The 26,605-nt window shown below is 40.2% G+C and overlaps 1 protein-coding gene across 1 annotated transcript in view; it reads right to left on the reverse strand.

The window, feature by feature from the left end:
- Positions 1-26,605, reverse strand: part of Stat92E (Signal transducer and transcription activator Stat92E) — a gene marked incomplete in the record, with an annotated part of 406,006 nt that overhangs the window by 89,482 nt on the left and 289,919 nt on the right.

Genomic DNA, 26,605 nt, shown 5'->3' on the forward strand with positions numbered 1-26,605 from the left:
TCCAAGACGAAGAACTATTAGGACTATTAGCGAGTTACCGGACCATTTGCGAGCCAATATTTTGACAAAAAAAGAGGACTATTTGCGAAATGGACGACTTTCAGGCTGGACGATTATTGAGGGACCACTGTATTTAAATTTATTAACTTCTTGTTTTTATTCCACACAGTAATTTGAGCAAGTGTCATAGGCTTACATTCTTTTCTGATCCCATTCCTTCCCATATGACTGTAAAAATAAAAAAAAATTTATTAACACACTGGCCAATTCCCACCAAAGCAGGGTGATCCAAAAAAGAAGAAATACTTTCATCACTCACACACTCCATCACTGTCTTGCCAGAGGTGTGCCAAAACTACAATTGACAAAAGCTGCAACATATCTACAACCCTCCTTCAGAGCACAGGCACTGTACTTCCCACCTCCAGCCAGACTAGAGTCATAAAAACCATTTGCCTCCACTCTCTCCCATCAAACATGCTCATGCACACCTGCTGTTAGTCTTAAGCCCCTCACACAGAAAACCTCTTTTACTCATACCCTCCAACCCTGCATAGGACAACCCCTTCCCTGCCTTCTTTCCACTACAGCTTTATACATCCTCCAAGTCATTCTGTTTTGTTCAGTTCTCTCTAAATGTCTGAACCATGTCAACAACCTCTTCTCAGCTCTCTGGATAATATTTTTAGAAACCTCACACCTCCTTCTAATCTAAAAGCCATGAATTCTCTGCATTATTTTTACAGCACACACTGTCCTCAGACACGACAACTCCCCTGCCTCCATCCTACTCCTTGTTGCAACATTTACCATCCATGCCTCATACCCATACAAGAGCATTGGTACTACTATACTCTCAAACACTGCCCTCTTTGCTTCCATGGATAACATTCTTTGTCTCCACAAACTCCTCAGTACACCATTCACCTTCCCCTCCCCTCCTCGTCAATTCTATGATTCACCTCATCTTTCATAGACCCATCAGCTGACAAGTCCACTCCCAAATATCCGGAAACATTCACTTCCTCTTTGCTCCCACCCTCCAATCTGATATGAAACCTCTCTCACCTTGCTCTTTCCAATGATCACTTTTATTTCCTTGTTTTGCATATCCTCCCAAATTCATCCACCAAATACTGCAACTTCTCTTCAGAATTTCCCAAAAGCACAATGCCATCAGCAAAAAAGCATCTGTGACAACTCCTACTTTGTGTTAGATTCTTTGTCTTTTATCCCCACACCGCTTGCCAACACCCAGGCATTCATTTCTTTTGCAACTCCAGCTATAAATATATTGAACAACCATGGTGACATCATCCATCCCTGTCTAAGGCCTTCTTTTAATGAGAAATAATCTCCCTCCCTCCTACATACTCCAACCTGAGCCTCACTATCCGCATAAAAACTCTTAATTGCTTTCACTAACCTACCACCTATTCCACTCATTTGCATCTGCCACACTGCTTCCCTATCAGCCCTAACATACACCTTTTCCAAATCCATAAATGCAATGAAAACCTCATTATCTTCATCTAAATACTGTTCACTGTAAATACTTGGTCTACACATCCCATTCCCTTCCTGAAGCCTCCTTGTTCATCTGCAATCCCGCTCTCTGTCTTACTCTTCTCTCAATAATAAATATGATACACCTTACCAGGTATACTCAACAGGCTTATTCCCCTATAATTCTTACACTTTCTTTTGTTCCCTTTGTCTTTCCACAAAGGAACTATGCATGCTCTCTGCTAATACCTAGGTACCTTCCCCTCGCTCATACATATAATAATAAACATATCAACCATTCAAAAAACTATATCCCCACCTGCTTTCAACACTTCTGTCTTGATCCATCAACCCCAGATGCTTTACCCACTTTCATTCTACCCACTGCCTCACACACTTTCCCCCACCACCTGACTTCTTCACTACTAAAAGATGTTATACCTCCCTGGCCAATGCACGAAATCACAGCTTCCCTATCTTCATTGACATTTAACAGTTCCTCAAAATTTTCCCTCCATTTTCCCCAATACCTCCAACTGTCAATCTAATAACTCTGCTTTTCTATTTCAAACTCTTAAATCCATTCATTCCCTAGGCTTTCTCAACTTATTAATTTCACTACATAACTTATTCTCAGCAAAATCTGTTGGCAGCATTTCACCCACTCTCTCATTTGATCTAACCTCTCTTTTTCTTTCCATATACTCCTCCAGCCTTGTATCACTTTACTTTGTAAAAACCTCTCATATGTTAAATTTTATCTCTCTTACCTCATCAAACAATCCTTGCTCTTCTCTCCCACAACCACCCTCCTATAACCAAAAACTTCTGTTGAACATGCTTACATTGAATTCCTAAATCCACCCCATAACTCTTCAACCTCATTCCCTATGCTCTCACTAGCTCATATTCCATCCAATAGCTGCTTATATCTTACCCTAACTGCCTCCTCCTCTTAGTTTGTAAACCTTCACCTCTCTCTTAATTTCTGATACCATTCTCCTTGTTTCCCATTTACCTTTAACTCTCACTGTAGCTACAACTAAAAAATGATCTAATATATCTTTTGCCACTCTATAAACATGCACATCCTGAAGTTTACCCATTAACCTTTTATCCATTAATACATAGTCCAACAAACAACCATCATTTTGACCTATATAATACCTTGTATACTTATCCTATTCTTAAAATGTCTTACAGTGGAACCTCAAATATCGAACTGTTCCCAACTCAACCAATTATGTAAGTGTATTTTTGTAAATGCTTTCGTAAGTGTATTTTTGAGGGTCTGAAATAAACTAATCTAATTTACATTATTCCTGATGAGAATAAATTCGTTAGGTAACGGCACTTGAACAGCCGTCTGGAACGAAGAAAATTCGATATTTGAGGTTCCACTGTACCTATTACCAAACCTCTTTCTACACAAAGTTCAATCAAAGCCCCCACCCATTATCATTTACCCTCGACCCCCAGAACTTACCTAACATGCCCTCTACAACTGTTTCTTCCACTTTAGCATTCATGTCTCTTACCTAGTTCAACACTCGCTAAACATTTAACAACTTCCAAAATCTCTTCCACACTCTTCTCTTCCTTGCATGCAGAAATACTTATTATAACCCACTTTTTGCATTCAACTCTTATTTTAACCCACATAATCCTTGAATTTATACATTTATATTCATTTATTTTTTATTAACACATCAGATGTTTCCCACCAAGGCAGGGTGGCCTGAAAAAAGAAAAAACTTTCATCATTTACTCCATCACTGTCTTGCCAGAGGGGTGCTTTACACTAAAGTTATAAAACTGCAACATTAATACACCTCCTTCAGAGTGCAGGCACTGTACTTCCCATCTCCAGGACACAAGTCCAGCCTGCCAGTTTCCTAGAATCCCTTCATAAATATTATCTTCATAACTTTATATTCAATCTTCTCTTTCCATAACAGATCTTTCATCATAATTGTTGTTACCCCTTCCTCAGCTCTAACTCTCTCAGATATTCTTGATCTAATCCCATTCATTTCTCCCCAATGAAATAATAATATAGTGGAACTCCGGATTTCGTACCTGTTGCATGCAAAGAGTATGTACCCTTTATTCGGAGCACGTGAACACACTCACAAAAGGCTACCTCCCCACCCAGCGAACCAGATACTAAGGGTCAGACGATGGGGCCCCATTGTCAGATCAGTATCTAGGTTCAGCCAATCATATTGTGAAACTGGCAATTATGAAGGTGACTTGGATACCGCTCACATTCTCACCCTTGTCATTTTCACCCAGCTGCTGGTTGAACATGGTTGTCCATTCCATCTCCAGGCTGTGTCTTTGCCTCTTGATTTACTTTGTACACATATATTTCCAACTGTATATAGTGTACATACTTGTAAATACTTATAATTGCACTTGAAGGAAAATATAATTCAAAGTCACTCAGCTGTGTTTGTTCTGCTCCTTGCTCCCCTTTACCCCCAGGATAACAGGCCTTTTTGTTCCTGGGTTGTAATATGGGTAGCCTGTCCGGAAGCTGGAGTTGGACTTAAGAGCAGGAGTTGAGCCTAGAGTTGAAGCTGAAGCAGGTACATCGTATAGCTTGCTGTCTGGCAATGCGTCAGCTTTGCCAACACTTTACGAAACTTTACATGTCAGCTATGCATTCTTTCTTTCTTATGGTCAGCCTGCTATTGTGTGATCGTTGACGATTATTTTTTGTAGTGTCAATTGTGCTCGCTTCGCTAAGATCAATCTTGCTGTTGTGTGTATATTTTGCAGTTGGTTTTGCTATTGTTATTGTATGTGCATAATCTGCATTCGTGTCAGCCTTGATACGTATCTTGAATCTACAGTCGTACTGTGCATAGCAGCCTGAGCGTGTTGGAAGTAGCGGGTTATGTTGGGGATTAAATGCCACCTCTACGAGTCCAACGATTAGTGACTGAGTATACTCTACTAAACCTGCACAAATTTTCTCTACAGCGGTGTTGGCGTATTGCTCAAGCTATTGGCATTGATTATCAAAGAATTCTAACTGCGGCACAACTTCGTAACCTTATTTGCAGTAAATTAAAGACAGAAGCAGACATGGCACACCAGCCTGACGTGTCCCCAACTACAAGAGCTATTAACCCTTTGACTGTCGCAGGCCTCTTTCTGAAACTGTCATTCTAAGTCGATAAATTTTTGGAAAAAAAATTTTTCTTATGAAATGAGAAGAGAATCTTTTCCCGATGGTAATGACACCAAAAGTACGAAGTTTGGTCGAAAACTCACAGAATTACACTCCTGCGAAGTTAGCAGTCTTGGCGACATATACGCATCGGCGATTTCACCGACTTTGAGCCCTATTTTTGGACAATTCCGTTGTTCCACTTGACCAAACTCATAGCTATTTCTTTAGAACTCCATTTTTCTATCAATTGTGTACAAGAAACCGGCCATTTACCGATTTGAACTATCCAATAAAGTGGTCAGAAATTGGCAATTTTCTCAGTAGTAGTAACCAGTTACCAGTAACCAGTGTACCAGTAGATGACTCACTACCAACCGTCTCTGCCTGAGTCACTGTCTGTATTCATATTGTGCTGACCACAGCAGTATTCAAAGACCCCCTCACATATGGGTACTGTGGGCGGCCGGTCAGTCATACGAGAGTGAGCAAGGAGATAGGTACGGCTGTTTGGGCGCTCCCCACATTATCTGTAATTATACGTACTACCAGCCTACGTGAGTATTACTTTACCCTATCCACGTGTTCGAACTCCCACATGATAAATGGTGGCAGCGGTGGGATTGAACTCTTGGATAGTCAAGGTCCATCTGGCTAACCTTCCAGTAGGTTGTTTGTTCTGGAATAAAGGTATCAGTGGAGCATGGTCTGTCAAGACATGAACAGAGTACTGATAAATAATGTCTCGGAAGTGCTTTAAAGACCATACCAAATGACTACCTCACCGGCAACTACCCGAACACACTGTTCCTAGCTCCGACTAACCCATATGAAGTCTCCCTTATTATCAACGCACTAAAAAACAAGGCAGGAGATTTAAATACCTTACCACCCCTTATATACAAAAAAGTGTCACAAGTGCTATCACCAATCATTGCAACACTCTTTAACAAATCCATTGAATCCTCCACCTTCCCTACAGTACTCAAAATAGCAAGGGTCACCCCGATCCACAAAGGAGGAGACCAAACAGAGTTGAATAACTATAGGCCAATATCCAACTTACACCCTCTCTCAAAAATCTTCGAAAAATTAATTCATAAACGAATCTACTCCTACCTTATCTCCCAAAACATACTCAACCCCTGCCAATTTGGATTCAGGCCTAATAAAAATACTAATGATGCTATTATACACATGCTAGAACATATATACACTGCAATAGAGAAAAAAGAAGTCCCACTGGGGATCTTCATTGACTTACGTAAAGCTTTTGATACAGTTGACCATGACTTGCTCCACGTAAAATTGTCACACTATGGTATAAGAGGGCACTCCCTCAACTACCTCAAGTCTTACCTCAGCAACAGAAGCCAATATGTGTACGCAAATGGGGCAAACTCTTCTGCACAACCAATTACAGTTGGTGTCCCACAGGGAAGTGTCCTTGGCCCTCTTCTCTTTCTCCTATACATAAATGACCTTCCAAATGCTTCGCAATTACTCAAACCCACACTATTTGCAGATGACACTACATATGTCTTCTCTCACCCGAGCCCAGTCACGCTAGCCAATACTGTAAATACCGAATTACAGAAAATATCTACCTGGATGAGGACTAACAAACTTACACTAAACATTGACAAAACCTACTTCATTCAGTTTGGTAACAGAGCTACAGATGTCCCTCTTAACATAATGATAAATGGATCACCTATCACAAAACTAACAGAGGGAAAATTCTTAGGAATCCACCTTGATAATAGACTCAAATTTCATACACATATACATCAAATTTCTAAGAAAATTTCCAAGACTGTAGGCATACTATCGAAGATACGGTACTATGTTCCACAGTCAGCCCTCCTGGCCCTATATCACTCTCTTATTTACCCCTATCTCACCTATGGAATTTGTGCATGGGGCTCAACAACAATTAACCATCTCAGACCACTAATTACCCAACAAAAGGCTGCAGTTAGAATGATAACAAATTCTCACTACAGGCAGCACACTCCACCAATATTCAATACACTAAACCTACTCACCATACAAAACATCCATACTTATTACTGCACCTATTACATACATAGAACACTTAACTCTGATATTAACCCTCCCCTCAAACATCTCCTTGCCAACCTCAACAGAACACATGACCATAACACAAGGCACAGATCACTCTTTGATGTTCCTCGTGTCCATCTCACACTATGCAAAAACTCAATGCACATAAAAGGCCCTAAAATCTGGAATTCATTACCTGTAAATATAAAAGAAACACAACCTGTTTATAAATTCAAGTCTCTTCTCAAAGATTACTTACTCACCCAAAACCAAATAAATACTGAATAACTGAACATTATAAATTGTATATCTTAAATGTTTCTCACAATTATATCACATAAATGTTAAACCTAAAACCCAATCTAACTTTATTATTTTTTAAATACACTACCTAACAGAATCACTACCTAACTGAATGCAACCATATGACCTGTCTTTGTAATACTCACTTGTGCTTTATAGTTATCTGTTTACATTAATGTTTTATCACTGATTTCATCATTGCTTAGTAGCAGCGCTTTATAGTCCTTGTGGCTTAGCGCTTCTTTTTGATTATAATAATAATAATAATCATTGCTTAGTTAATCTTAAGCTAATTTTAAGCCAGCCCGTAATGCTATGCATAGTATAAGTGGCTTTGGCATACTGCTCTTATCTGTATTTTTTTTGTACCACTGTATGTGTGCACAAATTGGAAATAAATAAATAAATACTATTGCTAAAGCTTCTTGCTCAGTTACTGTATAATTACGTTCAGCCTTCGTAAGGACTCGGCTAGCAAATGCAACTGCGTTGTACTTGCCATCGGTCTTCTGAGCTAGTACGGCACCTATGCCAATTGAACTAGCATCAGTTGTCAGATAGAAGGGCTTAGAAAAATCTGGAAATTTCAAAATTGGAGCAGATGTTAGCTTTTCTTTTAGAGTTTGGAATGCTCTTTCTTGACGGAAGGTCCAAACAAAAGGAGCATCTTTCTTAAGCAACTCAGTTAGAGGAGCAGCTATGGAAGAAAAATTGGCAATGAAGGATCTATAAAAACCTGCTAAGCCCACAAAGGATCTTACGGCATCAGCAGTTTTGGGTGTTGGAAAATTTAGTACTGCAGTTACTTTACTTTGGTCAGTCGTAACCCCTCTAGGAGTGACTACGTGACCAAGAAACTTAATTTCTGATCTGAAAAATTGACATTTAGACAGTTTGATCTTTAAATTGGCTTCTTCAAGCTTACCAAGTACTACATCAAGTCTTTTCAAGTGTGTATCCACGTCTTTAGACATGACGATTACGTCATCTAAGTACACCATAAGTGCATTACCTATGAGACCTCTAAAGATATTAGTCATGAGCCTTGAGAACGTGATAGGGGAAGATCGTAATCCAAACGCCATACGGAGGAAGTGATAATGACCTGTAGGAGTGGAGAATGCAGTTAGCTCTTGGCTGTCCTCGTGAAGAGGGACTTGCCAAAACCCTTGTAACAAATCCAGGGTTGAAGACTTTGTTATCTCCGATGTTACGTAAAAGATCACCCAGCACAGGAAGTGGGAAGCGATCTGGAATAGCTTTCGCATTTAACTTCCTAAAGTCAATCACTGGGCGCCAAGTACCATCCTTCTTAGGTACTAGGATCAAGGGTGCATTCCAAGGTGAATTACTAGGTGCAATAACTCCATCATCAAGCATTTGATTGATCAATTCTTCTGCGACAGCAACTTGTGAATGAGGCATTCTGTACGCAGGTATGTAGATAGGTATAGTACCAGGTTCAAGTGGAATACGATGGGACATTAAGTTCGTTATACCCATCTTCTCACCTGGTAAGGCAATGGCTTTACGACGTTTGTTCAACAGAGTCAACAAACGCTTGACTTCATCTGGGAAGTCAGTGGGAGCTAAGTCTTTCTCCTCAACTGGTAGAACAGATTGATCCAGTGAAGTGGATGAGAACCCGTAGAGTAAACAGATATCGTGGTTCTCAAAATAACCAGAACCAGGCTTATTCTTCCAATTCGGGGGAATTCGAGCGCCCCAGTCAAACCGTCCCATGGTGACAGTAGGTGATAATGAGTACACCATCCCCGTTCACAATTCCTTTGAAGCCTTAAGCAGTCTCGAGAATGACAATCCTGCTGATGATGTTGCTTCACATGTCTCTGACATAGATGATTTTGGGGATGAAGTAGAACAAGTCTTTTCGGATGACAATCCACCTTTTTGTTTGCACATAACTTCCAATGCAACCATAGGCCCTATAGTGCAAGCATCTGTTCATAATGCGCCTGTTCATTTGTTCATGGACTCTGGTGCGCAAGTCAATATTATTAGGTCTAGTTTGTTTAAGGATAAGCAGTTACGACATGTCCTTCTCGTAGAACCGACTCATGTGTCCTCCCTTAGTGGAGTAGCTGGTTCTCACCTGCGTGTCCGAGGTCGGACTTCCCTAACCTTTTCTATCCAAGGTAGAGACTTCACTGCTTCCTTCCTTGTTGTCGACCAGATTACTTTCCCTGGTGACCTTCTACTGGGCTTTGCTTCCATGCGAGACTTACGCATTGTGCTCGACCCTTATCGATGGCACGCCCAAATTGACGACTTGATCGTTCCATTCTGGGGTTACCAGCTTGGATCCGAGATCTGCCATACTGCCGCAGAGTATGACACTCGAATTAAGTCCTTACAGGCCAGTGCATTCTCCAGTAGCGTACCCAAGCGGTCAGGCACTGGTAATTCTGTCACTCCCATCAGTGTTCCACCTATACCTTCAGATTTGCAGGATAGTCCGTTGCCTCAAGTGTCCGAGGACACTCAGACTGCCTTGAGTGCACAACCTATCCTTGCAATGACTGCTAGTTCGAGTAGTAGTTTCTCCACAGGGGATGCCTTGTCAGAAAACGATTACTTGAAACTAGTAATGCCATCTCTAGTTTGTATTAGTTGTATGTCGGGACGACATACGTTAGCGTCGCCGAGCTCTCAGTAGTAGTAACCAGTTACCAGTAACCAGTGTACCAGTAGATGACTCACTACCAACCGTCTCTGCCTGAGTCACTGTCTGTATTCATATTGTGCTGACCACAGCAGTATTCAAAGACCCCCTCACATATGGGTACTGTGGGCGGCCGGTCAGTCATACGAGAGTGAGCAAGGAGATAGGTACGGCTGTTTGGGCGCTCCCCACATTATCTGTAATTATATGTACTACCAGCCTACGTGAGTATTACTTTACCCTATCCACGTGTTCGAACTCCCACATGATAATTTGGCCAATTTCACGCAAACTAAAAAAGATGCCAATTTCAAAATAGAGTTCAGAATAAACAATGCAGACATTCTTGGCACTAAAATAACATATCCTCGGTTTATTAGTCATGTCTCTAGGCCCCTGTTATATTACTACTGCTTTCTATTTTGATTTTTTATTCATACAAAAAATAAAACATTTACTGTTATGCAGACTACTGTATTATTGTAAAAATGGTATAAATAATATCAGTGCACTAGTAAAAGAATATTAGACTCCCCAGTTGACGTGTATTGGACCTGTGGTGTGATTTGCTTACTCTTGAACACTGGTAAAAATCAAACATTTCCGTTAATCTGAGCTCAATTTCAAGGTTGTTTTCATTGTGAAACTAATCAAAATCATCTCCATTTCTGTAATATGTTTTCCATTTTATCACGTAAGACCATGAAAACGAGAATACAATGATAAATGCTATATGAAAACACACCTCAAAGTCAGCGTTTTAATCCAAAAAAAACGGTCGGAGTTTTTTTTTCTCATTATGCACTGCATGTTGCAGGATTTTTTTATATGGTGCACACTGACCACACAGACCCATTCTCTCACATGTGGGCCTACGAGCTTTCTCCTGCTTGATTTGAAGCCGCTAGAATTTATGCGTATTAATACGTCAGAAAGATTGGAGTGTAAGACGTACATATATGACCGAAACAGTCAAAGGGTTAATAGATCTCCACTTAGGTTTCTGCAGAATGGTTGAGACACACCTAAGCAAAACCAGCAGTCTGGTGAAGCAAGAGGTGTGTTGAGTTTGTCTCAGGGTGAGTGCTTTATTGGCACTTGAGTTAGCCAGACTCAATCTTGAACAAACAAAAGAGCAGCGCGCTTTTGCTAGGGAGGAATTTGATAGAGAGAAGGAGAGGAGGCAATTCAAACAGACTATAGAGGACTTTAGTTTGCAAAGGAGAGTACTGTTTGTTCCTTGTTTCCTCGAAGCTGAGCCGTAACAGTTTTTCGAAGCTTTCGAAAACCAACCTCGAGCCTTGGAGTGGCCTGAACAGCACTGGGCATCATTGGTTCACACAGCGTTGTTTGGTAAGGCACAGGAGTTACATCAGTGTTAAACGAGTCTGAATTTAGCAACTATCAGGTACAGAAAGGCTTTTAAAGTCAGTAATCAACAGCTGGGTCAGTCTTATGTTGACTTTGTAAGGCAACAGACTAAAATATTTACCCAGTGGTACAAGGCCAGTGGGGTCACCAATTTTGGGGAGTTAGTCCAACTCATACTGGTGGATAACCTGCTGGAGTCTGTTGGACGAGAGGTTCGAGTCTTTCTGCAGGATCACGTTTCGACCACTGCATTGGAGGCAGCCAGGTTGGCTGATACTTTTGAAACCAACCGCTCCCTGTCAGAGCAGTCCCATCTCTCTTTTCAGCAGCCTGGCATAAGCAGAGACTGTCAACAAAAAGTTCCTGAGTGGAGAATGAAGTGCCAGCAGGAAGGAGAACGATGATGTCATCCAACTAAGTCATCTGGTGAGCCACGCTACTCAACCTATGGCCAACCTGGTGAGCGACAAACCACTCAACATGGTGAATCCTGATGTCAATACCTAGACTGGCGCCAGCCACAACATCAGCAGGGAAATAATGTCAAAAACGAAATTATTTGTTTTTAAGTGAAACCGAGCAGGACACAATAGCTCTAAGTGCCCAACAAAAACAAAAAACCCATAGGTAGAATCCTAAACATAGCAATGGATCAAAAAGAAGTAGAGAAAGGGACGGCCTGTTATTACTGCAATAGTCAAATATCCCTTCGGGAAAATTTAAAAAAAAAAATTGAAGTCAGAACGTTTAGGGATACTGGAGCATATTGCTCACTTATAACAGAGGGAGTACTTCCCCTTTCTGAACACGCCTCATTACAATCCTCAGTTCTTCTAGAAGCTTTTGGAGGAGCAGTGTTTTCTGTCCCCTTATATAAAATATACATTCAAAGTAGGTATTACATGGGATACTTGGCTGTAGGTGTATCTGATGGATTTCCTATGAAAGATGCAGCGTTATTACTGGGTAATAACATTACCACTTCTAGTACGTGTTCAGAACCAATAATGATTGATTCTTCCCCGATGTTGGCCATAACTCAGGCAAAATCCCAAGGGATCTCTGATAAGAAAGCTAACCCATCTTTGGACGACTGATCTTGGAATAGCCAATTTGTTTTACGAGGAAAACTGGCCAGGGCCTCGTAAATTTAGCGAACAGACCCAGATGAAGCCTTCCTATTCCAGGGTTGCAGGACTGCCAGATGTCTCTGTATCCATGCCTGAGGGACTGTCCTTCCGAGAGGAACGATGAGAAGATCCTTCATTAAATTTCACTTTTCAATCAGCCATGGGTAAATCCTTTTTAGATCACCCAGTCAAATATAAACTTAAAAATTACTACTTGATCTGGGACTGGTAAGGAGATGGAAGGAAGACAACAGACAGGTTAGTAGTTCCAAAGAAGTTTAGACCCAAAATATTAAATATACCTCATAACACGTCATTACCTGGAGTTTACCTGGAGAGAGTTCCGGGGGTCAGTGCTCCTGCGACCCAGTCTGTGACCAGGCCACTTAGGAATTACTGAAACATTGTATAAATACTAAAAGAATTCTATTGGCCAAAATTAAGGCAGGATGTTAAGAATCATATCCGCTGTTGCCAAGTGTCAGCAAGTAGGAAAACCTGGACATTCCATTAAACCTGCGCCTCTCCAGCCTATACCTGCTGAGGGAGAACTTTTTGCAGAGTTAATTATAGATTGTGTAGGTCCACTACCTAAGTCCAAGTCTGGGAATCAGTACTTATTTACCATTATGGATAGAGTAACTAGATACCCAGAAGCAATTCCCATGCACAGTATTAATACTAAAAAAATCCTTAAAGCTTTAACAAAGTTCATCTCTTGCATTGGCATTCCTAAATCTATTCAAAGTGATCAAAGTACTAACTTCACTGCCAAAGCAATTAGGGAAGCATTAACTAGGCTAGGGATAATTCACAACTTATCCACTGCCTATCATCCTCAGTTCCAAGGCACCTTGGAAAGATTCCACCAGACGTTAAAAACCATGATGAGAAGTTTTTGTATGCATTTTCCTATAGACTGGGATGAACTGCTACCTTTGCTGCTGTTTTCCATAAGGGAAACTGTGCAGGAGTCTACCGAGTATAGTCTGTTTGATCTGATCTTTGGGCACAATGTACAAGGTCCTCTTTGGGTGCTCAAGGAAGGATGGATGGGAGAAGACGCTTGCTCAACACACTACAACCCTTCTCCAAGGTTGCAGGTGACACGTCAGTTAGCCAAGGCTAACTTAAAGGCAGCTCAAAACAAGATGAAACAGAGGGATGACAGAAATTCAAAGCTTTGCTCCTTCCATCCAGGAGACAAGGTGTTGGTACAGGAACCTGTACCTGGCCACACCTTAAAAGCTAGATTTACGGGACATATGCAAATTGTAAGTAAATTATCTGATGTAAATTATATGGTGTCTCCCCTTGACAAGACCTCAAAAACTAAAATTTACCACATTAATCAAATTCAAGCATTTAATATACCAGATGAAGTCCCAGCAATGACTGTCCTCTGCCTCTGAAGATGACCCTGACTCTTTGCTTCCCACTTCTGTCCTCCTCAAGGACCCTAGCCCTTTAACCCTTTCAGGGTTTCGGCTGTACTAGTACGGCTTACACACCAGGGTCCATGACATACTAGTACACACACAAATTCTAGCACCTTCAAATCTAGTGAGAGAAAGCTGGTAGGCCTACATATGAAAGAATGGGTCTATGTGGTCAGTGTGCGCAGTATAAAAAAAAATCCTGCAGCACACAGTGCGTAATGAGAAAAAAAAAAACTTTGACCATTTTTTGGATTAAACAGCAACTTTGCACTGTATTTTCGTATGGTATTTATTGTTGTATTCTAGCTTTCCTGGTTTCATTGGAAGACATATTACAGAAATTGAGATGATTTTGACTGGTTTTACAATGAAAAGTACCTTGAAATTGAGCTCAAAGTAGCAGAAATGTTCAATTTTTACCGAAGTTCAAAAGTAAACAAATCATGCTAAGCGTCCAATACACGTCAACTGGTGAGTCTAATATTCTTTCACAAGTGAGCCGATATTATTTATACCATTTCTACACTAATGCAGTATTCTGCATAACAGTAAATATTCTATTTTTTGTGAGAATAAAAATTCAAAATGGAAAGCAAAAGAATGTAAGAGGGGCATGGGGATGTGACTAATGAACAGAGGAAATGTTATTTTAGTGCCAGGAATGTCTTTCTTGTTTATTCTGGGCCCTATTTGGAAATTGGCATCTTTTGAAATTTGTGTGAAATTGGCAAAATTGCTAAATTCTGACCACTGTATTAGATAGTTGAAATCGGTAAATTGGTGGTTTCTTGTACTCATTCGATAGAAAAAATGGAGTTCTAGCGAAATACTTATGACTTTTGTCGACTAGTACATTGGAATTGGCCGAATATAGGGCTCAAAGTGGGCAAAATCGCCGATGCGTAAACATCGTTGAGACCACTAACTTCGCAAGAGCATAATCCTGTAAGTTTTCCATCAAATTTCACACTTTTGGTGTCATTATGATCGGGAAAAGATTCTCTATCTTTTCATAAGAAAAAACAATTTTTTTTTTTTTTTAAATTTGGGGGACCCTGAGAACAAGTCTCTGAGAGGGCCTGTGGACCCTGAAAGGGTTAATGGTGGGGCTATCTAAGACTCAAGTAATGAATTTAACTGTGCTTCTATAATCTTACTCTGATATCTTTTTGGATGTTCCGAAAAAATGGACACCAGGATAGCATGATGTTGATGTTGGAAACTCTAAACTTATGAAACTCCCCATACAGAGCTAATCCTGAAAAACAGAGGCTACTTCAGCAGGAGGTAGAATTTGTTAGAGTATGGGCTAGTGGAGGAATCGTCTATTCCATGGGCTTCACATTACATCCTTGTTAAAAAAGCTGATGGAGGTTTTCGAATGTGTACAGACTACTGTAAGGTGAATGAGGTCACAATTGCTGATGCTTACCCTCTGCCACGTCTGGATGACGTAATCAACTTTGTGGGTCAGGCTACTTTTGTGTCCAAATTGGACCTCCTTAGCCCCTAAATGGTCCAAACGTATATACAGTGGACCCCCGCTTAACGAACTTTTTTCATTCCAGTAGTATGTTCAGGTGCCAGTACTGACCGAATTTTTCCCCATAAGGAATATTGTGAAGTAGATTAGTCCATTTCAGACCCCTAAACATACACGTACAAACGCACTTACATAAATACACTTACATAATTGGTCGCATTTGGAGGTGATCGTTAAGCGGGGGTCCACTGTATACGTTTTTTCAACATCTGAAAGTATGTAAAAAAATGTAGATCTTTTTTTTTGTTTTACATGTAAAAACGTGTAAAAAAACTTTTATCGACATTTTTTTTGTTATATTTGAAAATATGTAAAAAATAGTAGATCTACTTTTGTAGCACTACGAATTTGAACGTCGATCTGTTTGGACCATTTAAGGGTTAAAGGTTACTATCAGGTACCTTTGACAGATAAGGTGAAGGAAATCTCTGCCTTCATAATTCCAGGAGGCCATTATCAATATACAGTTACCCATGCCGGCATGAAAAACTCACCCACTTCATTCCAGAATCTTATCCATCAGGATATTAGAGGACTTGAAGCACGGCAGGTTATCTAGATGATATTGCTGTTGTGTCGGACACTTGGGACCAACACGTTTAGGCTTAAGGCTCTGTTTGAGACCTTCCAGAGTTTCCACTTAACTGTTAATTTATCTAAATCTTCTTTCGGTCAGGCTACTGTTAATTTTTTGGGCCATGAAGTGTATGTAGTGGCAAAGTGACCCCTAAACTTGCTAAAATTCTTGTCATTAAAAATTATCCAGTATCTCATGATAGGAAATCCCTCCAACATTTCCTAGGTATGGTAGAATTCTACAGAAGATTTTGTAAAAAAAATCTCAGATACTGTAGCCCCTCTAACCTTACTTACCAGTCCTAAAGTCCCCTTTAAGTGGACATCAGAATGTCAAACTCACCCTTTGTACTGCTCCTATTCTCCTGTCTCCTGATTTCTCCAAACCTTTTACCTTACAGGTAGATGCCTGTGAGTCTGGGGTCGGGCCAGTACTTCTGCAATCTGGGGACAACAGGTTGCAGCCTGTGGCTTACTATTTAGCCAAGTACCATCCGCACCAGAGGGCCTACTCTACAACTGAAAAAGAAGCCCTCACCCTGGTACTGGCCTTGGAACATTTTGATGGGTATGTGGGCCAAACTTCACAGGTGGTCACGATTTACTCTGACCACAACCCTGTAATTTATTTTCAGAATATGAAGAATCACAATGCAAGAATGATGAGGTGGTCAATCAGGCTACAACCCTACAATGTAAAAATTCAGCATATCGCTGGCAAAGAAAATATGCTGGCTGATGCATTATCAAGAATATATATGTATTAGGTTACGATGTATTAGGGACTTTTGGTAAATAGGTTCATAGCACTTTTTCCCCCTTTTTTATATAATAAGTATCTGATGTAGGTTTTTTTTTTTTTTTTTTTTTTTTTTAGTGAGGGGATATTCTGCTTCTGTCCTCAGGTATTTTGGACCTACATTAGCCCTACTGTCTGCTGTCTCGCTCTAAGTTTAGAGTTTGGCTTTATGTCATGAATAAAGTTGAGCTCTATCTAAGGGTTGGGTGGTTGTGATGAAAGGTGTTCCAATTATATTGTGCCATGGTGGCACGTTTACCAAATGGAGGTGGAAGCCTAGTCCTGAGCCTTCTCGGGGTGGGGGTGTTGCATGCAAAGAGTATGTACCCTTTATTTGGAGCATGTGAACACACTCATAAAAAGCTACCTCCCCAACCAGCGAACCAGATACTAAGGGTTGGACGATGGGGCCCCATCGTCAAATCAGTATCTAGGTTCAGCCAATCATATTTGTGAATCTGGCAATTGTGAAATTGATGTGGATACCGCTCACATTCTCACCCTTGTCATTTTCACCCAGCTGCTGGTTGAGCACGGTTGTCCATTCTGTCTCCAGGCTATGTCTTTACCTCTTGATTTACCGTGTTGTACACACACATTTCCAACAATATACAGTGTACATACTTGTAAATACTTATAATCGCACTTGGTGAAGGAAAATAATTCAAAGTCATTCAGCTGTGATTGTTCTGCTCCTTGCTCCCCTTTACGCCCAGGATAACAGGACTTTTTGTTCCTGGGTTGTAATAGTACCTAATCCGTTCCAGAAGGTTGGTCTACATCCGAAACGTACGAAAACCAAAGTAATATTTCCCATAAGAAAAAATGTAAATCCAATTAATTCATTTCAGACACCCAAAAGTATTAAAAAAAAAATACATTTTATAAGGAATAACTATAGTTTTTCATGCAGAAAACAATCAGACATAAATATAAAGGACTAATGAAATGGATAAATGAACATTTAAATCACTTTTATCGTTATTGAAGAGTCTTGTTGGCATATGGAAGATGGTGAGGAGGGGAGAAGGAAAAGAATTTATTGTTTGGAGACAGGACAAAATACTTGAATATGATGCTAATATCAACTCTACAGCTTACAGTGGACCCCCAGTTTTCGTCATTCGTTCCAGAGTGCGTGACTAAACTCGAATCTGATTTCCGAATTAATTTTCCCCATAAGAAATAATGTAAATCCAATTAATCCGTTACAGACACCCGAAAGTATTAACAAAAAATAATTTTTTTATAGATTAAATGTAGATTTACATACAGAAAAGAATGAGAAATTGAGTTTAAAACAATAATAACATCACACTTACCTTTATTGAAGACTCTTGTTGGTGTATGGAAGATAGGAGGAGGGGAGAGGGTTAGGGTGATGTTCCTCTATAAATGTTTGCACCTCACTCCACTTTGCACAAATGTCCTTAATCTTTGAAGAAGGCACCTTCTTCCCTCTCTCTTTCTCCTCCTCTGAAGCAATTACCTCAGCTGGTGTACATAAGAACATAAGAAAGCAGGAACACTGCAGCATGCCTGTTTGCCCATAGTAGGCAGGTCCTTCACAAACCATCCCACTAACAAAATCGTATTTGGCCAACCCAATTTTCAGTGCTTCCCCAAGCAATACGCTTTAATAATTCTATTCACTCATGCACAAGTCCCACTCAAATCAAATCATGTGTGTGGGGTAGTACCCTGTCTGGTGTGTGGGGGAAGTAGCCTGGCGGTGTGTGGGTTAGTACCCTGTCTGGTATGTAGGGGAAGTGCCCTGGCTGGTGTATGGGGAAGTACCCTGTCTGGTGTGTGGGGGAACTACCCTGTCTGGTGTGTGGGGAAGTGCCTTGGCTGGTGTGTGTGGGGAAGTACTCTGGGTGGTGTGTGTGGGGAAGTACTCTGGCTGGTGTGTGTGGGGAAGTACCCTGGCTAGTGTGTGTGTGTGTGGAAATATCCTGTCTGGTGTGGGGGGAAATGCCCTGGCTGGTGTGTGGGGAAATGCCCTGGCTGGTGTGTGCGGGGAAGTACCCTGGCTGGTGTGTGCGGGGACATACCCTGGCTGGTGTGTGCAGGGAAGTGCCCTGGCTGGTGTGTGTGGGGAAGTACCCTGTCTGGTATATGGGGAAGTACCCTGGCTGGTGTGTGGGGAAGTGCCCTGGCTGGTGTGTGTGGGGAAGTACCCTGTCTGCTGTGTTCTTTCTTGAATTCTATCATGTTTATCGCCTTCTTTACCAAAGGACGGGCACTAGGAGCTTTCTTTTGGCCCATGGTGGCTTATTTAGCAGTTGCAAGCACTAAACGTATGAACGCAGCTGGTAAACAATGTCACACTGGGTAGCTCAGGCCCTGACACGAATGACCTGTACCGAGTTCAGCGACGTTCACCAAGCCAATAATTTGACGCAAAAACGTTACTAATTCCGATGACATCTTAATCCGGGGGCCTGCTGTACTATAGTACACACTTACCTTGGAGGAGATGCTGGCAGAGGTTTAGGGTGGTGGAAGACAGCACAGGGCAGCGTATGTTGTCAGTGGCCCTGTAAACCTCCAACAACATTGGAGGAGTTAGTTTCATGTAGTCCTTTTTCTATCACTTAATTGCTTAACTTACTTGCTACACTCTTAATGCTACACTTTATGCTGGCTAGCGCTATAGCCTTTATCGACTCTTGCTGCTTTAGTATCGTACATATCGTAGAATCACTGAAGAATTCTAGTGTGTTTCTCACCTTTACCAAAGGGCTGGCACTAGGAACTTTCTTTGGGCCCATAGTGGCTTATTTCGCAGTCGCAATCAATAAACAAGCACAAAAATTGCGAAATGTTTCGGATGAATGCTCGCTCAACCAGTGACAGAGCCAGACTGAGACAAGAACGTGATGGCATCCTGAGCGGGCGGATGCGTCTGATACATATGATTTCTGGATGAAGGTATGAAATCCAGACCAAAATTTCACCCAAAAAAGTGTTCCAAATCCGAATTGTACAATATTTGGACCGTACGAAAACCGAAATTCCATTGTACAGTGGACCCCCGCATACCGTTGGCATCACATAACGTTAAATCCGCATACCGATACATTTTATCGCTAAGATTTTGCCTCGCATACCGCTAAAAAACCCGCTCAACGCTGTTCGTCCGAGACGCGTCTAATGTGCGGCCTGAGCCAGCCTCACATGTTCCGCCTGTGGCATTGTTTACCAGCCAGCCTCCGCGGTAACATCCAAGCATACAATCGGAACATTTCGTATTATTACAGTGTTTTTGGTGATTTTATCTGCAAAATAAGTGACCATGGGCCCAAAGAAAGCTTCTAGTGCCACCCTACAGCAATAAGGGTGAGAATTACTATAGAGATGAAGAAAGAGATCACTGCTAAGTATGAAAGTGGAGTGCGTGTCTCCGAGCTGGCCAGGTTGTATAATAAACCCCAATCAACCATCGCTACTATTGTGGGCAACAAAACGGCAATCAAGGAAGCTGTTCTTGCCAAAGGTTCAACTGTGTTTTCGAAACAGAGATCGCAAGTGATGGAAGATGTTGAGAGACTCTTATTGGTATGGATAAATGAAAAACAGATAGCAGGAGATAGCATCTCTCAAGTGATCATAAGTGAAAAGGCTAGGAAGTTGCATGAGGATTTAATTAAAAAAATGCCTGCAACTAGTGATGATGTGAGTGAATTTAAGGCCAGCAAAGGTTGGTTTGAGAGATTTAAGAAGCGTAGTGGCATACATAGTGTGATGAGGCAAGGTGAGGCTGCCAATTCGGACCACAAAACAGCTGAAAAATATGTGCAGGAATTCAAGGAGTACATAGACAGTGAAGGACTGAAACCTGAACAAGTGTTTAATTGTGATGAAACAGGCCTGTTTTGGAAGAAAATGCCAAGCAGGACCTACATTACTCAGGAGGAAAAGGCACTCCCAGGACATAAGCCTATGAAAGACAGGCTTACTCTGTTGATGTGTTCCAATGCTACTGGTGATTGCAAAGTGAAGCCTTTATTAGTGTATCACTCAGAAACTCCCAGAGCATTCAGACAAAAGAATATCCTCAAGGCTAATTTGTGTGTGCTGTGGAGGGCAAACAGTAAGGCATGGGTCACTAGGGACTTTTTCTATGACTGGTTACACCATGCATTTGCCCCCAATGTGAAAGATTACCTAACTGAAAAGAAATTAGACCTAAAGTGCCTCCTGGTGTTAGACAATGCCCCTGGTCATCCTACAGACGTGGCAGAGCGACTTTATGGGGACATGAGCTTCATTAAGGTGAAGTTTTTGCCTCCTAATACCACTCCTCTCCTGCAGCCCATGGACCAGCAAGTTATTGCAAACTTCAAAAAACTGTACACAAAAGCTCTGTTTGAAAGGTGCTTTGTAGTGACCTCAGAAACTCAATTGACTCTAAGAGAGTTTTGGAGAGAGCACTTTAATATCCTCAATTGTGTAAACCTTATAAGTAAGGCTTGGGAGGGAGTGACTAAGAGGACCTTGAACTCTGCTTGGAAGAAACTGTGGCCAGAATGTGTAGACCAAAGGGATTTTGAAGGGTTTCAGGCTAACCCTGAGAGGAGTATGCCAGTTGAGGAATCCATTGTGGCATTGGGAAAGTCCTTGGGGTTGGAGGTTAGTGGGGATGATGTGGAAGAGTTGGTGGAGGAGGACAATGAAGAACTAACCACTGATGAGCTGCTAGATCAACTTCAACAGCAAGAGGCCAGACCTGAGGAAACTGGTTCGGAGGAGGGGAGAGAGAAATTGAAGAAGTTGCCTACTTCAAAGATTAAGGAAATGTGTGGAATGTGGCTTAAAGTGCAAACCTTTTTTGATGACAATCACCCTAACACAGCTATTGCAAGCCGTGCTGGTGACTATTACACTGACACTGTTGTGAAACACTTTAGGGAGTCATAAAGGAACGAGAGGTACAGGCCACTATGGACAGATATGTTGTGCGACAGAAGTCCAGTGACTCTGAAGCTGGTCCTAGTGGCATTAAAAGAAGAAGGGAAGTAACCCCAGAAAAGGACTTGACACCTTAAGTCTTAATGGAAGGGGATTCCCCTTCTAAACACTAACACTCTCTCCTCCTCCCATCCCATCAATCATCACCAGATCTTCAATAAAGGTGTCATGTAACTGTGCATGCCTTTTTCAGTTTGTGTGTATTAAAATTAATATTTCATGTGGTAAAAAATTTTTTTTTCATACTTTGGGGTGTCTTGCACGGATTAATTTGATTTCCATTATTTCTTATGGGGAAAATTCATTCGCATAACGATAATTTCGCATAACAATGAGCTCTCAGGAACGGATTAATATCATTATGCAGGGGTCCACTGTATTCTTTTGTCATGGACAGAATACTCTACTTTTGTGTTATTATCCATGAACTTCCTTTTTTCTTGTATTCATATTCATAAGTATGTCTCTATGTGAATATATGTTAGGATGTGTTAGGATCTGTGTCATATACAAAACTTTTCCTTGCAGCAATGGATTCAAGTTGGAAAAATTTTGCTTTAGAAAGGATATTGGAAAGCACTGGTTCGGTAAAAAGAGTTGTGGATGAATGGAATAAACTCCAAAGTAGTGTCTTTGAAGCAAAAACCTTATATATATAGTTTTAAAAATGGGTTAGACAAGTACATGAGAGGCTGTGAGTTGGACCTGCCTCCACAGGCCAGTAGGCCTGCTGCAGTGCTTCTTCCTTACATTCTTATTATCATTCACAGCTGAAATTACAATACTAGCTTGTATAATAACTCATCTTTACTTATTAGCATCATTATTAAATGCAATAATTATTGTTTATAGTTTTCTTAACATGTTCCTCTTATTATTAATGTCACATACTATGTAGTATATTCATTGGACAAGTTTCACCAGTTAATAAGCAGTGTGACCTAGAGTGATCATGTTAGCTGAATCGAGCTGGTATGGGGGCATGGGCCTTCCTTTCCCGATCCTTCTTACCTGCCAGTCTGGGGTGATAACATGCTCTCTCTCTACAGTTTACAGAAGTTGACTTTCTCAAACATAATTCTCACAGCATCAATTTGGTAAGCAAGACACATAGGCAACATGTAGGCATCTTTATTCCGAAACGTTTCGCCTACACAGTAGGCTTCTTCAGTCGAGTACAGACAGTAGGTAGGAGCAGTCTTCACATCTCCACTGCTCCTGTCTACTTTCTGTACTCCACTGAAGAAGCCTACTGTGTAGGCAAAACGTTTTGGAATAGATGCCTAAATGTTGCCTATGTGTCTTACTTTCCAACATGTAGGTATTGTATACCATTTTGATATTCACAGCATCAATTTGGAGAACTATGTACCCCTTAATATTTTGGGTCTGTATTAGACATAACTCAAACATGTCTAGTGGACACAGTCATTAGTGCATCAGTTAGGACTTAATAAGTGACATGCCTTTCGAGTATTTTTATATCAGTTATGAACACTGCTGTTAGTGTAGGTTTGGTATAAACTGTTCTGTTGTATCTCATGCCAAGGACAAGAGTATGCCAAGTTAAGACAAGAAGACACACTACAGAGAGTTTCTTGATTTGATTATTTTTGTGTAATTAGGTTAGAACAATGCCAGTGTTGACACAAGTCTACAGGTGGAGCAGTGGATGCTGCCATTTTTGTGTCAGTTTGGCGATAATGCTGATGCTTACTTTTGGACTTGAAGATATCTCAAGCCAGAGAGAGGTAGAATATTCCTCAGTCTATTCATGAGAAAGTACAGATTTGGTCATTATTTTGTAGTGTGAACTTCGCTATTATTAAAGAACAAAGAGGCACGATACTGTGACTGGACTGGAATAATACACAAATAATCACACACACAAGATAGAGAAGCTTACAACTACATTTCAATCTGACTTGGACTTGGAGTGTGACTTTGTAAATGGTCCAAGTCAAACCAAAACATTATTGTAAGCTTCTATTTCCTATGTACAGGCTATTTGTGTATTACTATTATTATTAGGTCAATTTGCCATGAGTGCTCCTGTGGTGATGAACTACAGAAGCTGAAGTTGGTAAAAAAAAAAAATCTTCCATCAGCAACAGCAGCATAAATGCACAGGCAATACAGTGGTATCTCGGGATACGAATTTCTTTCTTTCCAGAAGGCTGTTCGAGTGCTGCTACCAAACAAGTTTATTCCCATAAGGAATAATGTAAATTAGATTAATCCGTTTCAGACCCCCAAAAATACACTTACAAAGGCACTTTCATAAATACACTTACATAACTATTTAAGTTTTGAGCTGTTCATAACCCAAGGTACCACTGTATTTACGTGTCGCAATTTACTAATGCCAAATTATGATTGTTTTCCAGTTTGTTAATTGCTTTTATTGTTCAACACTATGTATACCAATTTCTTTTATGTATTTAAACATTGCTTCACTTACAATATACAGAATAAATTAGTGAATACTTGTTTATATTCTATTTTTTACCACTCTGGTTTTCTAACACTATGTACAAGGAATACGTATGATTGTTTCAATTATTTCAAAGTGTAATACGTCTCAAAACATGGACATAAAACACAATGTCTGACTAAATTGAATTATCCTAAGTTAATTAGTTATGTTACTATTAACCCTTTCACTGTCTAGACTCCTGCTCACAAACTTGCTCTCAGTGTCAAAGAATTTTTAAAAAATATTTTTTTCTTATGAAATGACAGATAATCTTTTCCCAATGGTAATGACACCAAAAGTACAAAATTTGATGGAAAACTTGTAGAATTATGTTCCCGCGAAGTTAGTGGTCTCGGCGAAATTTACGCAATGGCAATTTTGCCCACTTTGAGCTCTATTTTCAGCCAATTCCAGTGTTCCAGTTGACTAAACTTGTAGCTATTTCGCTAGAACTCCTTCTGTCCTATCGACTGAGTACAAGAAACTGCCCATTTACCGATTTCAACTACCCAATAAAGTGATCGGAAATTGGTAATTTGGCCAATTTCAAACACAATTCAAAGAAGGCCAATTTCAAAAGAGGGTCCAGAATTAACAATGTAAACATTCCAAGTACTAAAATAACATCTTCTCTGTTCATTAGTCGCGTCTCCAGGTCCCTCGTATATTACTCTTCCTTTCCATTTTAGATTTTTATTCACAAAAAAAAAAAAATAGATTTACTTTTATGCAGAATACTGCATTATTATAAAAATGGTATAAATAACATCAGCGCATTTGTGAAAGCATATCAGACCTACCAGTTGATGTGTACTGGATGCGTGACGTGCTTTGTTTACCTTGAACATCAGCAAAACTCAAACATTTCCACTACTTTGAGCTCAATTTCAAGGTACTTTTAGTCTGTAAACCATTCAAAATCATCTCTAGTTCTGTAATATATCTTCCATTCTATCAAATGATACCAAGAAAACGAGAATACAACCATAAATACCATACAAAAATACACCGCAAAGTCGCTGTTTTAAACGAAAAATACAGTTGGAGGTTTATTTTCTCATTATACACTGCATGCTGCAGGATTTTTTTATACTGCACACACTGACCACTCAGACCCATTCTCTCATAAGTAGGCCTACCAACTTTCTCCTGCAAGACTGGAAGCCGCTAAAATTTTGGCGTACTATTACAGGACGGACACTGGCTTGCAAGCCGTAATATTATGGGACTGACAGTGAAATGGTTAAGGTTCAAGGAAATATCTTGGGTGATGTACACAAAATGTAATTTCTGTGTTCATAACACCTAGGTGTTTTCAAGACCACTGTCAAACACACATTTACAAGAAAATCTAGTATTATGATTATTATTACATAGAAATAAATCACACTGCTTAACTTTATTGGGTCATCCTGGGTTAAATCTACATAGTATGTGTACTTTATGGCAGAATTCTGATCTTATTATGAAACTGTAATAAATCTGGAATGAATAAGGCATCTTCCTGCCAGTTCCACACCCTGTTTGTTGGAAGGAAAGCTGGTGGTGGAACAACAGATCCTGGTTTCATTGTTTACCTATGCTAGTTAAGCCTGTCCACACAGTGATGCACTATGTGAACCCACCTGGTCTTATATTTTTTTTTTCCAAGGGTATGAAGAAGCTGTAAAAGACCCAAAGAGTTGCAGTGAGGTCAAAAATATTGGAAGGTGGTTTTTGAAGGCATGAAAAATCGTGTACTAGTACATCACACGGAGCCAACATTTGCTTATGTACACTGGACCTGGTTAAAAGATTAAACTATGAACACTTAATCTTTTGTTCTTGAACATAGCCAATATGTCATGCAATAAGACTCAATGTCATCCAGTTGGAAGAAACGAGTACAAAGGCAAGTAACTGAGTAATGCTGTGGTCTGCAAAGAACTGAATCAACAAACTACTAACACTTGTACAATTAAGAATGCAAACAGGAAAGGGGTGCAGAAAAGATGATGATGACTAAAAAGTATTTAGGAGGGCTATCAACAGGTAACTTTTCCTACAACAAATTCATGGACCCAGACCACAGAAATTTAAACATGCAGGTTTTAAAACATATAGTAAGTTTTCATTTTAGCCATAACACTATATTTACTGCCACGTTGTCCAGCCCTTATCTTTCTTGTAGTGCAACATTAAAATATAGAATTATACAACATTCATTATACACTCATTAAATGTAATATATTCCATGAGGTAAAAATGTTTAATTTCTTATAATGTTAAGAAAGCAGCATAGAAAACTGAATGAAACAAACTGTCAAGTATTGATATGGAATCTAATACCTTGGGTATTTTGGAATTTCTGCTTGATAGTGTGACATTTACAGGAGTATGTCTAAACCATGATCATACATTTTGCATAAAAGTAAATCATCAGTCATTTGCGCATTCACATATGCTGAAAAAAAAAAATGTTGGAAACCTTTATTAAGTACTTGACTCCAAATATTGCAAAAAACATATCTAAAGTATTAGATTCCAAGATGTTCATGACATACAACTTAATCACTCTATT

Source organism: Cherax quadricarinatus, chromosome 37 (assembly GCF_038502225.1).
Source record: "Cherax quadricarinatus isolate ZL_2023a chromosome 37, ASM3850222v1, whole genome shotgun sequence".
In the NCBI taxonomy this organism is placed as follows: domain Eukaryota; kingdom Metazoa; phylum Arthropoda; class Malacostraca; order Decapoda; family Parastacidae; genus Cherax; species Cherax quadricarinatus.